Below are 14,730 nucleotides of genomic sequence, written 5' to 3' on the forward strand. Positions count from 1 at the left end.
AGTGCTGAACAATTAATTGGCCAGTTGGCTACTCTGGGTGTTAGTGAAGGTCTTTAAGAAGGTGACACTTGGGGCACCTGGTGGCTCAGTTGGTTAAGTATCTGCCTTCAGCTCAGGTCATGATCTTAGGGTCCTGGGATAGAGCTCTGGTTGGGCTCCCTGCTCAGCAGGGAGTCTGCTTTTCCCTCTCCCCCTCCACCTTACTTGTGTGTGTGGGTTCTCTCTCTCTCTCTCTCTCAAATTAAAATAAAGAAGAAGAAGAAGGCAACACTTAAGCTAAGGTCTGAATAATAGGAAGGAACAAGTTGCAAAAATTTGGGTCATGAGGGGAACATCCTAGGGAGAGGAAAGCCCTGGGGCGAAGGCCCTGGGGCTAGAAAGATGTCCAAACAGAAGGAAGGCTGATGTGTACCAGCAAGGTTAATGAGGGTAGAAGTGGTATGAGATGAGGCTAAAGAGATAGGCACAGGACAGGTCATGTAGAAAATTTGGTAAGCCAGGGAAGGTTTAGTTTTTGTTCTGCCTGTTTACATGAAGCCTTTGGAAGGTTTTAAGCGAAGGAATGACATGGTCTGGTTTTTATTTTTAAACATTCCTTTTGCTGCTGTGATGAGATTTTTTTTCTAAGTGTGGTAAAAATACATCTAGAATTCACCATCTTAATCATATTAGGTCTGATACAGTTCAGTAGTGTTAAGTACATTTACATTGTTGTGCAGCCAATCTCCAGAGCTCTCTTATCTTGTAAATGGACACTCTGTATCAATTAAATAGTAACCCCTTGTTTTCTCCTGCACAGCCCCTGGCAACTACCATTGTCCTTTCTGTCTATGAATTTGGGTGCCCTATGTACTTCATATAAATGGAGTCATAAAATATTTGTATTTCTGTTTTTTGTTTTGTTTTTTTTTTTTAAAGATTTTATTTATTTATTTGACAGACAGAGATCACAAGTAGGCAGAGTGGCAGGCAGAGAGAGAGAGAGGAGGAAGCAGGCTCCCTGCTGAGCAGAGAGCCCGATGTGGGGCTCGATCCCAGGATCCTGGGATCATGACCTGAGCTGAAGGCAGAGGCTTTAACCCACTGAGCCACCCAGGCACCCCTGTATTTCTGTTTTAAGATTTATTCATTTGAGAGAGCGCTGGAGCATGCGCAGGGGGAGGGGTTAAAGGGAGAGAATCTCAAGCAGACTCCCCTCACAATTGGGAGATCATTGCCGGAGCTGCAACCAAGAGTACGATGCTCTTCGGACTGAGCCACCCAGGTGCCCCATATTTGTCTTTTTGTGACTGGCTTATTTCACTTAGTGTTGTCAAGGTTCCTTCTTGTTGTTGCATGAATGTTGGAATTTATTTATTTATTTATTTGACAGAGATCACAAGTAGGCAGAGAGGCAGGCAGAGAGAAAGGAGGAAGCAGGCTCCCCGCTGGCAGAGAGCCTGGTGCGGGGCTTGATCCCAGGACCCCGGGATCATGACCTGAGCCGAAGGCAGAGGCTTTAACCCACTGAGCCACCAAGGCGCCCTGGAATTTCTTTACTTTTAAAGGCTGAGTAACATTCCATTGTACGTATGCAGCACATTTTATCTATTCTTTCATCTGTGAATGGACACTTGGGTTGCTTCCACATTTTGGCTTTTGTGAATAATGCTACTAGGAACATAGGTGCACAAATCTCTCTTAGAAGCTCTGCTTTCAATTCTTTTGGGTATATACCCAGAAGCGGAATTGCTGCATCATTTATATTTTTAGAGTTTTGAGGAACTGCTATACTGTTTTCCAAAGTGGCTGCACCAGTTTACATTTCACATCCTTGCCAACACTTGTTATTTTCTGTTGTTACTGTGTTTAATAGTAGCCATCCTATTGGGTGTGAGGTCATACATCATTGTGGTTTTGATTTGCCTTGTCCTACTGATTAGTGATGCTGAGCATCTTTTCATGTGCTTATTGGTCATTTATCTTCTTTGGAGAAATGTCTGTTCAAGATCTTTGCCTGCCCCCTCCCCCTCTTCAGAGAGAGTACACAAGCAAGTTGTGGGGGTTGGGGAGACAGAGGGAGAGAGAATTTTAAGCAGGCTCCATGCTCAGTGTGGAGCCCAGTGCCGGGCTCGCATGACCTCAGACAGAGTCAGATGCTCAACCGACTAAGGCACCAAAGGACCTCACCCTTTGCCCATTTTAAAATGAGTTTTTAAAAATTAATTATTTTTATTAACATATAATGTATTATTTCCCCCGGGGTACAGGTCTGTGAATGGTCAGGCTTACACATTTCACAGCACTCACTGGAACACATACCCTCCCCAGAGTCCATAACCCAACCATCCTCTCCCTCCCCCCCCACCCCCCAGCAACCCTCAGTTTGTTTTGTTAGATTAAGAGTCTTATGGTTTGTCTCCTTCCCGATCCCATCTTGTTTCATTTTTTCCTTCCCTACACCCCAGCCCCCCCATCTTGCCTCTCAAATTCCTCATATCAGAGAGATTGGTTTTTGTTTGATTGTAGGAGTTCTTTATGTATTCTCTATATAACCCCTTATCAGACAGATGATTTGCAAATACTTTCTCCCATTTTAGAGGTTGCCTTTTTACTCTATTGGTTGTGTCCTTTGCACAAAAGTTCTCATTTTGGGGGTTGCCTGTGTAGTTCAGTCAGTTAAGCATCTGACTCTTGGTTTCGGCTCAGGTAATGATCTCATGGGTTATGGATTGAGTACAGCTTCGGGCTCCCTCTCAGCGGAGTTGACTGGGGGTTCTCTCCCTCTACCCTTTTCCCTCCTTGGGTGCTCATCTTTTTCTCTTACTGCCTGTGCTTTGATGTCATAGCCAAGAAATGATTGCCAAACACAATCTCATGAAGGTTTTCCCGTATGTTTTTACCTTTGAAGTTCTATAGTTTTCAGTTCTTAAGTTTGGATCCTTCACTTATTTGAGTTAATTTTTGTGTAATAGGGTATGGTAAGAGTTGATTTTGCATTTGGGTATCTAGTTTTCCCAACACCATTGCTGAAAAGAGTATTCTTTTCCCATTGAATTGTCTTGGGACCCTTTTGACCCTTTGAGGCTTGAGCATGTATGGAGGGATTTATTTCTGGGCTCTCTCTTCTGTTCAATTGACCTATGTATCTATCCTTACACTGGTACCATAGTGTTTTGATTATTGTAGCTATGTAATAAATTTTGAATGATGTATTTCTTGAGCCTGGATTACTAGAGTAGAATTGAATCAAAGGATTCGAGCAATTTTTTCAGCCTTTGTCTTTTTTGGTATATTTTTCACACATATGCATCAGTTTATGCTTCCATATGAGTATGCTTGTCTCACTTCCTTTTCACATTGAAAGCATCCATAATGTCAAGTTACTTTGTGAATGATTGTTGAAAAATGCTTTCTAATTGTTTTAATGAGTATTTCTGTGATTACCACTGAGATTGTAGAACTCTTTATATGTTCATTTGTTCCTTAGTCACTTACTGCTTTTTAAAAAATTTGTCTTTCACATAATTTTCTCTTCTTTTGGGATATTCCTGTTTTCCTATCACTTTGTATAGGAACATTAATCATCTGTCATTCGCAAAAATTTCTAAGCTTTTAATTTTTTTAAAAAAAGATTTTATTTATTTATTTGACAGACAAGTGGGCAGAGAGGCAGGCAGAGACAGAGAGAGAAGGAAGCAGGCTCCCCGCTGAGCTGAGCAGAGAGCCTGATGGGGGCGATCCCAGGACCCTGGGATCACGACCTGAGCTGAAGGCAGAGGCTTTAACGCACTGAGCCACCCAGGCGCCCCCCGAGCTTTTAATTTTTAATGAAGTGTTTTCCCCATTCAGAAATTTAAAATTATTTTGGGAACAAGTCTTTTGGTATAGTCCTTTGAAATGTATTTTATTGCATAGACTTTTGGGAAATCTGTCTCCAGAATATCTTCAGATATTTCCCTACATTTTCCTAAAGTTTTAGAATTTTGTATTATGCTTTCTGAGCTATATGATATTATGTGATGCACTGTGTTTTTAAAGAGATTCTCTCTGCCTTACTGTGCAAAAAGTACTTTACCATACTGTGGAATATCTGAGGTGATTAAAAATACATTGTAACGATAGGTATTTGAGATTATTGTTATGTGGCATTCTTATCTTGACTTTGGATATGTCATTGCCTGCTAAATTTAATTTGTTTTTATAAAACACCGTCATAACAGGAACAAGTAAGCAGAGGAGAGAGAAGTAAACTTCTGGGGGAGCTTAAATTTTATATTTGCTCTATGAAGGTTGTCCTGCTTTAAGGGTTTTTATTTAAGGTGCTCACTTCTGTTTCGTGTGAATCTGCTCAGGTAACGCACTTTCTTCTTTAACGTGAAGTGAGGAAAAGGCCTCTTGAATGTGGCTTGGGCCAGAGGGTACAGGGTTTGCAGAGATGTGCCATGTATCGCAATGCCTGTGCAAAACTACCCTGGTTAGTTGGTGTCTTCAGTGTATGTCATCAATGGATGCTACCAGGAGGACACTGGCATTTTCAGTGAGCTGGTCACATTTCATGAATGCAGGGTAGAATTCAGTAGCCGGGGGGCATCATCCATGCAGGGTATCAACTATGCAGTCACATGAGCTCCACCAGCATTCCCTGCGGGAAATTCTGTTTTCCATTAAACATGGTGAAAGGTACAAGATAACCTTGTGTTTTGATCTGTTTAGAGAACATTCTCATGTTCCTTTCATCTTGACCAAAGTGAAGGTGCTAGTTGTCTGTGCTTTTCTATTTCTCAGCCAGTGCCTATATTATGATTTATTTATTTTCTTGAAGCACTTAACATAAGTATGGTCCATGTTTACTGGCTTTTGGGGTCATATTTTACTTCAGTGTCTAATTCTTAATGATTTGAGTCCTTGTTACTTTTAGCTGCAGGTGACCAGCTTTAGCGGACCTTCCTCTCCAGGTGTTCCTGGGACGCCGTAGGTATCTTTTCTGGTGGCTGCTTGCCCTCCTAGCTAGCCCTTTGTATCAGGACCTAGTGGTCACCACCTTTTCTAAGTGCTGTTACTCTTACTATTGTCACTTTGTCTCCAGTTTGGGCTCACTTCCTAGGCTGTTGCATTTAATAAGACCATAGTAAAGGGTCAGGGTTTTAATAGGGAATTAAAACAAAGAGAATTTAAAGCTGGTTATGAAATATGACTGTTCTCTGAGTATCCTGGCCCAAGTTTTGTTTTCAGGTCTTCTTGCCCTAGTCCTTGGCCTACTGCAGAGAATGAGTTAGCCTGTCTTTCCTCAGGGGATGCCCATAAACACTTCTGTTTCCTCTTCAGAGTTGACTCCTATCATTTACTGTTGGAGTAAAACTTGGCACAGCTTTTTAGAAGGCAATTCAGTAGCATTTCTCGAAATTAAAAAACAAAGGCCCTTTTAAACAGCAATTGCACTGTTAGAAATTTACCTTTATTGGGACGCCTAGGTGGCTCAGTCGTTAAGTCTGCCTTGAACTCAGGTCATGATCCCAAGACCCTGAAATCAAGCCCCGCCTCAGCAGGAAGCTGGCTTCTCTCTCACTCACTCCCCCTGCATGTGTTCCCTCTCTCACTGTCTGTCTCTGTTGAATATGTAAGTAAGAAAATCCTTTAAAAAAAAATTACCTTTATGAACACATTTTCTTTTTTAAAGATTTATTTCTTTATTTGAGAGAGAGAGAGCACAGAGGGAGAGAGTGAGGGAGAAGCAGACTCTCCGCTGAGCAAGGAGCCTTATGGTGGGACTGGATCCCAGGGCCCTGGGATCGTGACCTGAGCCAAAGGCAGATGCTGAGCCTCCCAGGCGCCCTTGTGGATGTTTTTTCAAATGCAGGCCAAACTGTATATATGTATGAGAATATTCATCAGAATATTACCAAAACACTGAAAAAACCCCTTAAATTTAATACTTTATGTCAAAAATAAATGGTTGATCCCTAACAGTGAAATAACAAGCTTTATTAGATATGTGTGTGGTTAACTCTTTTCATTGCCTGGGTCTGTCCAATGGATATTTATTTATTTATTTATTCATTTTTAATTAATTAATTAATTTTTATTTATTTATTATTTATTTATTTTTTTAAAAAGATTTTTATTTATTTATTTGATAGACAGAGAGAGATCACAAGTAGGCAGAGAGGCAGGCAGAGAGAGAGGGGGAAGCAGGCTCCCTGCTAAGCAGAGAGCCCGATGTGGGGCTCGATCCCAGGACCCTGAGATCATGACCCGAGGCGAAGGCAGAGGCCTAAACCACTGAGCCACCCAGGCGCCCCTGTCCAGTGGATTTTTAAAAACTATAGTAATTAGGCTATGATATGCCCTGAGATTGAGCTGCTGGATCAATTTCGAATGAGAGTTATAGCAATTCCAATTGCTCCCAAGATGCGCCCTATTTGCCAGAACAGAATGAGCAAGATGCCTTTAAGCTCTCTGTTTCAGAGGGTGTACATTAAGGCAGGTCATGCTCCGAGTCTGCTCTTTCTCGTTTACACTGCTCCAGAGATTGAATATGCTATAATGTGCGGTGCCTACTTTGTCTGCACCCTTGCCTCTCCATTTCTGGCTTGATCTCAGTCTCTGTTTGTCTTATTTCTGACTCGGCTTATCTTGGGCACTCAGGTTTATTTACTCATCTGTCTTGAACTCTTTCCTCACTGATGGCCTTTCACCTCATTCTGCTTTTTAGCCCCTTCCCGCCTTCACTGCCTAAAGAACTGTCACTAAGAGCTGCACCTTCACTGCACTAAGAACTGTTCAGTCCCTGGTGTATCTTATGTATACTGTGGGAACAGCAGTCTGCCCACTCCTCCATCCCAAAACTGGCTATATTGGGGGAGGCTTTCAGTAGATGTGGGTATGGGTGCGCCTTTGCTACCTCTTTCTGGTCCTCTTTTTTTTTTTTTTTTTTAAAGATTTTATTTATTTGACAGAGAGAGATCACAAGTAGGCAGAGAGGCAGGCAGAGAGAGAGAGGAGGAAGCAGGCTCCCTGCCAAGCAGAGAGCCCGATGCAGAACTCGATCCCAGGACCCTGAGATCATGACCTGAGCCGAAGGCAGAGGCTTTAACCCATTGAGCCACCCAGGCACGCTCTTTCTGGTCTTTGACAGCTGCTGATTATTAATCTTTTCAGTCTGACAGGTGGTAACACTTAATGGGTAAAAAGTGCTTATGCTGATGTTTTGCATTAGATCACATCTGTTTGTGAATATAGATAATGTGTAGCCTGAAAAGTGGTTGGCCACTACACCTTTCCACTATGTAGCTTCATCTTATTAGATCCTTTTAGCTGGTTTTAGTGGAAAGATGGAAACTGTGAGGGAGGAGGGTGAGCAGAGCTAGCTTTAGGAAATTTTGAAATTTCTTTGTCTCCTCATTCCTTCTTTACTACCAGTTCTACTTGTGTATCTCATTTTTTCCTGGGAATATGTCTGTTGAGAAAAACATTGGGTATACCACTGCTATGAAATGTCACGTATCATTAATTGAACTATTGAGTGCTTGCCATGTACTAGAACTCTTGCCAGCATCAGTGAGACTTAGTCCGTGGCACCAGGGAGTTCACTATCTAATGGGCAAAAGACTCAAGTAAATACATATTTACATGGCAAGGTGATTAATGCTATGTTAGAACACAGAATACAGGCCACTAACTCAGCAGTGTTGGTTGGGGTTGGAGTAACATTACGGTCAGGAGACTTGGCATTGGATATGATGACAGCACAGCCCTATTCCTGACAGTGTTAACAGTGGGAAACTGCCTTTTCATTATAAAGGTCATGGACTCCCAGCAGGAAGGCCATTCCCTACCCAGCACCTTTTTTGGCAGGTCCCAAAAGTATATAGCATTTTTTTTCCCCCTCTGTGTGTGTGGTTCTTCAGCATCTGGACAACTGATTCTTTATCTGCAGCTCTTCAGTCGTGTGTTACAGCATTTTAAAATAAGAAATGCCTCTCCTTTCTTTTTTGTGTATCCTCTACCAGACAGTATTCTTCCACTGCGGATATCAGTGATAACAAATGAAAGATGGGACCTGCTCTTGAGGGGCTTACAGTTTAATGGGGAAAACAGACATTAAGTAAATACTGTAAGGAGTTGTGATAGAAGTATGTAAAGGAACAAGAAAACCTATAGCCTGAGTCACTTCTCTTGTATAAAGGTCCTTCAGATAATCATTATGTTTAGATAGTTTGTGATGTATTAGAAATGCAAAATTGAGGGACGCCTGGGTGGCTCAGTTGGTTAAGCAGCTGCCTTCGGCTCAGGTCATGATCCCAGCATCCTGGGATCGAGTCCCACATCGGGCTCCTTGCTCTGCGGGGAGCCTGCTTCTCCCTCTGCCTCTGCCTGCCATTCTGTCTGCCTGTGCTCGCTCTCTCCCCCCACCCCTCTGATAAATAATAATAAAAAAAAAAATCTTTAAAAAAAAAAAAAAGAAAAGAACGAAGTGCAAAATTGAGCACCACACCAAATTTTGTGTTTCCTATTTGGTAGACTATTTAACTACCTCTTAAGTAAAATTTATTTGTGCTTATTGTTTATGCAATGTGCTCAAAAATGGATTTCCAGCAGTCGAACTCTTCAAATTCACAAGATTGGAAGTTAATTTTCTAGAAGCAGATTGTGACTTTCAGTATGAAATCTTTCTTAAGTCTATCCTAATGTTATAGTTGTTTTTCCTTTGTTAAAAATAAGGAAAAGTCAGGCACCTGGCTGGCTCAGTTGGTGGAGCATGAGACTCTTGATCTCCGAGTTGTGAGTTTGAGCCCCACAGCAGGTATAGTGATTACTTAAAATCTTTAGGGGCACCTGGGTGGCTCAGTGCATTAAGCCTCTGCCTTTGGCTCAGGTCATGATCTTGGGGTCCTGAGATGGAGCCCCACATCGCGTTCTCTGCTCAGCAGGGAGCCTGCTCTCCCCCCGCCAAATAAATAAATAAAAATCTTAAATAAAATAAAATCTTTAAAAAGTAAGGGAAAGACACTTAATTCTAAGTTCAGTTGGCTAACCAGCAAATTTTGCCAAATTTTAAAAGAAGGCATAACACCATTCATGCAGAAACTATTCTAGAGAGAAAAAGAACACTCCCTGATTCATTTCTAAGGCTGGCTAATCTTTGTAACAAAACTTGACAAAAACATTATAAAAATGGAAAATAACCACTATTCTCATTCAAGAACACAGATGTAAAAATCCTAACCAACATGTTAGCAAACCAAATCCAACAATATATAATAAAGATAATAAAAGAAAACAGGACTTTATTAGGAATTCAAAATTTCCTTAACATCCAAAACCAGTCAATGTAATTCACATATTAACAGAAAAATTATTTGATTATCTCTAAGATGCAGGAAAATTTGATAAAGTTAAATATTCCTTTATGATAAACTTTTGATAATTTAGAAATAAAAGACAACTCTTATAATTGCTAAAGGAATCCGCAAAAAAAAAAAAAAACAACCCAAAAAACTATTGCAAACATTATACTTAATGGTGAAATGTTGGAAGTTTTCTGGTTTGGGAATAAGACAAAAGCGCATGTCTCATTGTTTCTGTTTAGAATTGTGCTAGAAGTCCTAGCCAATGCAGTAAGACAAGACAAAAGGAAAAATGTGTTGGAAAGAAAGAAATTGAGTGGTCATTATTATCTGCCAGCAGGATTTTATGTATGGAAAATTCAAAAAGATTAAGATAAACTATTAGAATTAATAATTACATATAATTATATTATGGCTATATAATTACACAATATACATGTATAGAATTTCTAGAATTGGTAATTATATATAAAACCTTGAATAGGCAAAGAACAACAAAAAAAGCAAGACTTGTATAGAAAATGTACAGCAGTACTGAAAAAAAAGTTGATGATGCAGATAATTAGAAGGATGCATCTTGCTCATACATTGAAGATCAATATGTAAAGATTCATCTCGAAGATCCAGCCCAACCCAGCCAAAACCTCAGCTGTTATTCCTGTGTATTAGAATGGTAGGTCACCAAGTAGGTATCCCAGTGACCAGACATATTTGTTTTTTGTTTAAATTTATTTATTTGACAGAGATCACAAGTAGGCAGAGAGGTAGGCAGAGAGAGAGGAAGGGACGTAGGCTCCCTGCTGAGTAGAGAGCCAGATTTGGGACTCTATCCCAGGATCCCAAGATCATGACCTGAACCAAAGCCAGAGGCTTTAACCCACTGAGCCACCCAGGCGCCCGACCAGACATATTTGAGGGAATTTTAATATTTTCCTATTTGGTAAGCAGTGTTTGGTGTATTTTTATTTTATTTTATTTTTATTTTTTTTTTAGAGATTTTATTTATTTATTTGACAGAGAGAGATCACAGTAGGCAGAGAGGCAGGCAGAGAGAGAGAGAGAGGAGGAAGCAGGCTCCCTGCTGAGCAGAGAGCCCGATGCGGGACTCGATCCCAGGACCCTGAGATCATGACCTGAGCCGAAGGCAGCGGCTTAACCCACTGAGCCACCCAGGCGCCCCTGGTGTATTTTTATTTTAGAAGTAAGGGGACTTAAATCACTTGGGTACCTCAGGAGGAAGCTTTTAGTAGTCATTCAGTTTTTCTGTTGTGGAAATTGATTTTTTTTTTTAATTTTTATTTATTTATTTGACAGAGAGAGAGAGAGAGATCACAAGTAGGCAGAGAGAGAGAGAGGGAAGCAGGCTCCCCGATGAGCAGAGAACCCGATGTGGGGCTCGATCCCAGTATCCTGAGATCATGACCCGAGCCGAAGGCAGCGGCCCAACCACTGAGCCACCCAGGTGCCCAATGGAAATTGATTTTAAAGAGCAGTCTTGGAGTCAGAAGTCTCAAAAAGCTCTTTCTACAATCCATTACTTTGCAAGTGTTGTGCTGTCCCTAACCATATGTAGCTATTTAACCCACTGAGCCACCCAGGTTCCCCCATATGTAGCTATTTAAATTAATCTGGTCAATTCATTAGATGCCCTAGCCTCATTTTGAGTGCTCAGTAGCCACATGTGGCCTCCTTTTAGATGGTGCAGATACTGACCATTTCTTTCTTTCTTCTTCTTCCTTTTTTTTTTTTTTAAATATTTTATTTGTTTATTTGACAGAGAGAGATCACAGGTAGGCAGAGAGGTGGGGGGAGAGAGAGAGAGAGAGAGGGAAGCAGGCTCCCTGCTGAGCAGTGAGCCCAATGCGGGACTCAATCCCAGGACCCTGAGGCTTAACCCACTGAGTCACCCAGGCGATACTGACCATTTCTATCATAGAAAGTTTTATCGGACACCACTCCAACAAGGCTTTGCACTTTTTTGAAGAGACACCAAATAAAATTTAGGTGGACTGGGGTTGAGCAAGTATTCTGTTAAAATTTACCACCTGCCACATTGGGTGGTCAAAGTGGCCCAGCTTAAAGCCTATTTCACTGCTTGAGTGTTTATTAGCAAGATGCTAGCTCATCAGATCATCAGATACAAGAACATCAATTGAGAAGAAATGGCAGTATAGATTTCAAACTATCCAACCTTGACTTGTGGGATTATTGTTTGCATCTAGGGGGACATCTTGGGTTAAGCCCTAAGAGCCCAGGTAGCTAAGATCTTAATCATTTGAGAAGTTTTCTCATGGAGTTTGCCTCACAAAGGATTGGCTGAGGCCCAGGGGGATTCACATTAAGCTTAAGGATGGAAACCCTGAAGGACTGGATTCTTTGTTTATTTTTGTTTTTGTTTTTTTTAAGATTTTATTTATTTGACAGACATCACAAGTAGGCAGGGAGGCAAGCAGAGGGAGAGAGAGGAGGAAGCAGGCTTCCTGCTGAGCAGAGAGCCAGATGTGGGACTCGATCCCAGGACCCTGAGATCATGACCTGAGCCGAAGGCAGAGGCTTTAACCCACTGAGCCACCCAGGTGCCCCAGGACTGGATTCTTGATGCTGAGACTCAGCACTTGATGAATCTGGCTCTTTTGATTGGAGGGCTCTCAGATGGTAATTTCCCTTCCCATTCCCAATTTTTTTCTTCCTTTCCTCTTTTCATCACATAGCTAATACCCAGGTGTACAAGAAAAGTGGTTTCATAGTGGTCTGCATTATATAAGAAAACTTGTGCAGCTGAGGTTCTTCTGGAAGCTAGGTGAATCTGCAGCAGTAGTTAGGGAATTACAAGGGACTCAAGTTAGGAACCGATTGCGTTGGATGCATCTAAAAGTATGGTTGGGATTTATGACTGTGTCCATGGAAAAAGAAAAACCTTTATAATTTGGTTGTAATTATCTACAAATTGGCTGCTTTGGAAGACAGGGTGCTTCGGTAGGAAAGGTCTGCTAGATAAAAGGACTGCATAGTGGGAGTGTAGGGTTGGGGGAGGGAATGTGTTTATCGGTACCTGTTACAACATTCTAACTTCTCTATGTCCAGGAATTGTAAAAGCTTGTGATTTATTGTTGGAACTTTGCTTCAGAGTTGCTAAGCACCTACTGTTGTGTTTCAGGCTGTAGGTTTGGACCTTGGGCTTCCAAAGCCAAAACAAGAGAGCCAGTGCTCCGTCTTATCAATACAGGAGACAAATGTACACAAATAATTACCATATAGTGTTATTCATGCGTATTTAGAAGATCTTTGAACATCAGTTTAGTCTGATTCCTTAATTTTCTACTGCAGGCAGCTAAGGCCCAGAACAGGAAGGAGACTGAGTTAAGTAGTGCCGAAGTAGAACCTGGGTATTTTGCCGATTGGTCTACACTAAAATATGATCACCATCCTTGATGGCATCAATCAGTTTCCTATCTGCATAAAGCCTACTTTTTGCGTAATGCCCCCTTGCTGGCCCAGCTTTCCTCAGATACCACTTAGCTGTCTTTTCCTTGCATTTATTGTGCTTTTATGGTATGTCTGTCTTCCCTTTTTGATCTCGAATGTGATTGGGACAGTCAGCATGCCGCTGTGGTCTTTGTACCCATCTCATTTCCAGTCCTTAGCACGGTCTGAGTAACTGTCAGGTTTAATTAAGCCTTAGAGTTGGACACGTTGGGTTCCGACCTCCTTGCTTGTTAGACACCTTCGACTAATCAGCTTCTTCATCAATAAAAATTCCACTTCTGGGTCCACATGAATACATAGTACATTTTGAACTGAGTGAGGTCAGTTACTGTTAGACTCCCTAGTTTTGGAGGAGGGAGGCACGGCCAAGAAGCCATACTTAAGGGAGAGAAGATGTGTACGAATTGGGATACACTGTCCGTCCCAGGATCCGGTTCAGCAGCTTGTGGCCTTGCTGGGCGCCTGGGTAGAGAGGCGGGCCGGGGCGGGGCTGCGCAGGGGCGCTGTGCGACCTGCTCTGTTGCCGGAACTAGTCCCAGTAGCGCGCCCGGACGCGCGCAGCGCCTCCCCGCCCCTCCCCCTCCCCCGCGGGGTGGAAACAAAGGGGGCTCGGCGCGCGGAGCCGAGCCTGGGGGAAAGGGGCGGAGCGTCTGGTGGCGTCGCGCTTTGTGCTCGCTAGGTTTGTTCCTGTCGGGGGACGAGGTGGGGAGGCGGGCAGCGACCTCGAACAGAGAAGTGGGAGTGCCGCGTGCTCGCGCATCCTGCGGCCTGGCGCCGAGGGGCGTCGCCTGCGCGCGCAGCGGAGGGTAGTGCGCCGGCGCGGCACGCTGTGTTCGCGAGCACAGAGGTGGGGTGCGGCGGGGCGGGACGGTGCCGCGGCCCCGGCTGTTAGGGCCCGGGGGCGCAGAGGATGCAGCCCCCGAGGCGTTAGCGGACTCTGTCAGCTCTGAGTGTGCAGCTGTTTCCTGGCGCGGCCCGTGTGATGGTGCCGGGAGGAAGGAAGCGCCGTGACAGCGCCTCGGTCGGAGCCCGGGTTCCGGGGGTGAGGAGGCCCGGGGACGGCGGAGCTGGCGAGCTGGCCGCTGGCTGGGCGAGCGGTCACAATAGGAGGCGGCGGCCCGGCAGGGAGCCGCGGGAGCAGCCCCGCAGGGCGGAGCCTCTCCTCGCAGGTACTGGCCGCTGCGGTCGTTGGTTCCCGCGTGAGGGCGGGACGGACCGAGTCGCAGGCCGTTGGGAGCCTTCGGGGGCCGCTCCCGGCAACAAGGAGGAGGTGTGGTTGCCCGGTGCTTGGCGGGGCGCGGCCCGGCAGCCGGGCGCTCTTTGTTCCCGTAGCGGCGGCGTGGAGGTGTGGGTGCAGCCAGCGGGATCGCCGGCCCGCGGTTGCCTGGCAGATGGTTTCTCTCGCGCGCTCTCTCCTGTTTTGCCGAGGCGCAGGTGAGATGATGTCACCCAGGAGAACGCGGAACCCGTTCGGAAGGGTCCTTTCGCGTCCTTCTGTTCTTCGGGTTTCTGGACAGGCTGCGTTTTGTTCTCAGGGGATGGAAGTTCTTCTTTTCAGGGCTGAAGAATGAGAGAGGTTGGTTTTGAGCCAGGAATTTTTCAAATTATTGAGAGCTAAAGAAAATAAAGTTTTTGTTTCCGTGTCTAGGACCTGTAAGAGACATAGTTTCTTCTTTGTGCTACAGAAGTTGGGTATGCTAATTCTTCCACCGTAAATAGCAATGAATACTTAACATATGTCATTGCTGGCATCATGTGATTGCCTTCTCGTACGTGGCGCACTTAACTTTGAAAATTTAAGTGTATGCAACTCATAATCAGGTTGTTATGTTAGAATTGCAGACCTTTTTGGGATCGTGTTTGACCTTGATTACAGGTGCTGTTGTTAATACATTTATTTCAGTTCTTTAAATAG

At 43.6% G+C, this 14,730-nt stretch overlaps 1 protein-coding gene across 5 annotated transcripts in view; it reads left to right on the plus strand.

Annotated features, from left to right (window-relative positions):
- RNF38 (ring finger protein 38) overlaps positions 1–14,730 on the plus strand; it is a 144,487-nt gene that overhangs the window by 79,111 nt on the left and 50,646 nt on the right. For 2 of the 5 annotated variants that reach the window (XM_044265353.1, XM_044265354.1), the window contains exon 1: positions 13,879–13,984. The exons of the other annotated variants lie outside the window; for them this stretch is intronic. The gene's annotated coding sequence lies outside the window, so the exon portion shown is untranslated. Of the gene's footprint in view, positions 1–13,878; positions 13,985–14,730 lie in introns of those variants that run through there. 5 annotated transcript variants of the gene reach the window in all.

The sequence above is a fragment of the Neovison vison genome, chromosome 9 (assembly GCF_020171115.1).
Source record: "Neovison vison isolate M4711 chromosome 9, ASM_NN_V1, whole genome shotgun sequence".
In the NCBI taxonomy this organism is placed as follows: Eukaryota; Metazoa; Chordata; class Mammalia; order Carnivora; family Mustelidae; genus Neogale; species Neogale vison.